General features: G+C 40.7%; 1 long non-coding RNA gene across 1 annotated transcript; it reads right to left on the bottom strand.

Annotated features, from left to right (window-relative positions):
- Positions 1–288: 288 nt before the first annotated feature.
- On the bottom strand, positions 289–1276 carry LOC138908739 (uncharacterized). The gene is made up of 3 exons (XR_011415142.1): positions 1171–1276; positions 578–630; positions 289–399 (listed from the first exon to the last, which is right to left on the bottom strand). It is a non-coding gene; the product is annotated as an uncharacterized lncRNA (long non-coding RNA).
- Positions 1277–3415: the final 2139 nt, after the last annotated feature.

The following is a 3415-nucleotide window of genomic DNA, read 5'->3' as shown; positions in this document are numbered from 1 at the left end:
GTACCGAGTATGTAAGGCAATAAAATAACTGAAATCTGAAACTGAACTGATAATATGATAACTGAAATTAACTGGGAGTCAAAGATGATCTGGAGATATACTTACCTGCTGATACTGACTCAACTCCTTCAATATAGTAAGTAAAATAATTGTACGGCCTTATAAGGCTCGGTATATATAACTGCTCTGCCATAGTAGGCTCGCTTATAGGCGCTCGGCCATACTAGGCTATGTATCTCGACCATGCTGGGCTCGCTCATAGGCGCTCGGCCACAGTAGGCTCGGTATATAACTTTCCATCTGATCAGAGGTTGCCCAATAGGGGCCTGCCCATCGATTATAGCTCGATGGTAATGAAAATACTGTAATACTGTATATATAGGCTTGCTGCTCTCTTGACTGGAAGAAGACAATACTAAAATTGAATATAGAGTCTCGATAAGGAATAATATTGTAACTTATGAGACTAGAATAGTGTGAATAAATTCATGAATATGAACTTCTCTTTTTGTCTCATTACTAACACATGTAGCTACGAGATCATGCCAAAATGAAGGAAGGCTTAGCCTTAACATACCTTATCACAATCTTTTCAATCACCAAGTTGAACTCACCTCTTCGCACCTTAATCTACAAGAATGATAATAATACTATCGTTAAGTTACGAAAGGTACAACTATCGCACAACGAACGACAAACCTATTTTGTATTAAAACGGGCAGCATCTCCCCTATAATATGCCCTTCCTCCAACTTCAAGATAACACCAACAATACAAGGACAGAACAATAACAACATATATACATCATTTTCCAGCCCTATATACACCATCAAATACTACAAAACAGCCCAACACACCCCAATCTCTTCGTACACAAAACGACCACCGTAGTAGTGTCAAACGACCCGAAAATGTTATGACGAACGACCAGCCAACCACCCTACATTTATATGGTGTTTATAAACCCCCTTCCTCCTCCAAAACTCCACAAAATAGTAATAAAACACGCAGCCCAACAGCAACACAAAACAGTCCACAAAACAGTCCGCTACAAGTGAATAACTCGAACTCACGGCTTCCGATCACCGTCCCGTGAGTTCTTACAAGTATAGAACGACTTACCATGAATTTACAGCAGAAAAAATGGATGAAAGAGAGCAGTAAACTCACCTTATTTGTTGGATAACTCAGCTCCTATCTTGGTTCTTCAAACTCTAAGTTTTACCTCCAATTGGAACTTGAAAGGGAGAGAAAATCAATTAGGGTTTGTGGGAAATTTTTGGGAGGATTCTTTGCAGAGCTTATGTCTGGTTATTATGCTCTATTTTGAGTCTAATATATGAAGAAAATAGGCCCTTAAAAGGCCTCTTTGGACGACCCGAAATGGCCCATTTTTGGGCTTTCATTTAAGCAAGTAGGTGACACACCTACTTGTCACCTAGCAGCTTGCGCAGTATCGCAAAAATGCACATATCTCTCTACTCCGATGTCGTATTGACAAATGGTTTAATGCGTTGGAAAATAGACTCATAGATCTTTAATTTGATGTGTGGAACACACCATAACTCTAAGTATATTGGGAGAAAATTGCAGTTACATTTGACCCAAAGTTTCAGTAAAACTTATGAATGTAACTTGTGATGACTTTCATCGACTTTTGTTCCACAACTCGCTTGACTTAAAAACATAACACACGGATGTAATACGACTAATATAAATCATAACATAATCTCTTTATCATGTTAATCACCCTAGTCTCACCCCAAAGGTACATGTTATAACATTCCCAACTTGTCGACTTTCGATGAAACATTGTTTTATTTAATTGCTTTAGCTTCTGAACTGTCCAACCCTCTTTGTACTTGTTGTTCATGATCTTCAATATTTGTAACCTCAGAGGTAACATGATTAACTTACTTTATATACTTTTAAATATTATCTCATTTTTTTGTCCTACATTAGTTTACTTACGACGCATTTTTACATACGAAAATATAGGGTGTAACATCACTCCCCCTTGGGAACATTCGTCCTCGAATGTTTACTCTTGGAGACTTTGGAAACTTTTTCCAGAGTATCCTTCGTACACTAGGTTAAAACCAACCTGCACGTAGCCAGAAACATACTATGCATGCCACACATGGCCAATCTTTATAAATAGCAGCAATTTGCCTCTGACATAATCCTGTCTCGTAGCCCTGCTACATCTGGAACACACAAACGACCCTTGTATCTGAGAACCCCATCTCCCTTGAGCTCTAACAATGGCTTCTTCTGCTGCGGAACTCGCTCTCTCAACTCGACCAACTCTGGGTCCTCGTACTGCCTTTCCTTGACTTCAGCTATGAGGGATGATTTTGCAGTGTTTTGGATTACAACTCCACCATCCTCAGAATCTACTAACCGAACCCCCAACGAAGCCAATTGATGAATATCTCTAGCTAATTGTCTTTTCTCGGGCTCTACATGTGCTAAGCTACCCATAGATCGGCGACTTAAGGCATCTGCTACAACATTAGCTTTCCCTGGATGGTAGAGAATGTTAACATCGTAATCTTTCAATAACTCAAGCCATCGCCTCTGTCGCAAATTCAACTCTTTCTGCTTGAAAATATATTGTAGGCTTTTATGATCAGTAAATATATCAACATGAACACCATATAAATAATGCCGCCATATCTTAAGTGCATGGACAACCGCAGCTAACTCGAGGTCGTGGGTCGGATAATTCCTCTCGTGCTTCCTCAACTGCCTTGAAGCATATGCAATTACCTTCCCATGTTGCATCAGGACACATCCTAACCCGACACCTGATGCATCACAATACACGGCATAACCCTCTAGACCCTCTGGAAGTGTTAGAACTGGAGCTGAGGTCAACTTGTTCTTAAGCTCTTGGAAACTCCGCTCACAAGCCTCTGTCCATTGAAACTTAGTTTCTTTCTGTGTCAACTTCGTCAATGGTGCCGAAAGGGAAGAAAAACCCTCTACGAACCTCCGATAGTATCCTGCTAAGCCTAGAAAGCTACGAACCTCTGTCGGAGTGGTAGGTCTAGGCCAAGATTTCACGGCCTCAATCTTCTGAGTGTCCACCTTTATCCCTTCATCTGATACAATATGCCCCAAGAATGCTACAGACTTCAACCAGAACTCATATTTAGAAAACTTAGCATACAACTTACGATCACGGAGGGTTTGGAGTACCGCTCGCAGGTGGTCCGCATGCTCATCCTCTGAACGGGAATAAACCAGAATATCATCAATAAATACTATCACGAACAGATCTAAAAATGGCCGGAATAGGCTATTCATCAAGTCCATAAATACAGCGGGTGCATTAGTCAGCCCGAAGGACATGACAAGGAACTCGAAGTGGCCATATCGGGTCCTGAAGGCTGTCTTCGGAATATCTTTT

The sequence above is a fragment of the Nicotiana tomentosiformis genome, chromosome 3 (assembly GCF_000390325.3).
Source record: "Nicotiana tomentosiformis chromosome 3, ASM39032v3, whole genome shotgun sequence".
NCBI lineage: Eukaryota > Viridiplantae > Streptophyta > Magnoliopsida > Solanales > Solanaceae > Nicotiana > Nicotiana tomentosiformis.
The sequence above is the reverse complement of the archived record's forward strand: the minus strand, read 5'-3'. Positions and strand labels throughout refer to the sequence as shown.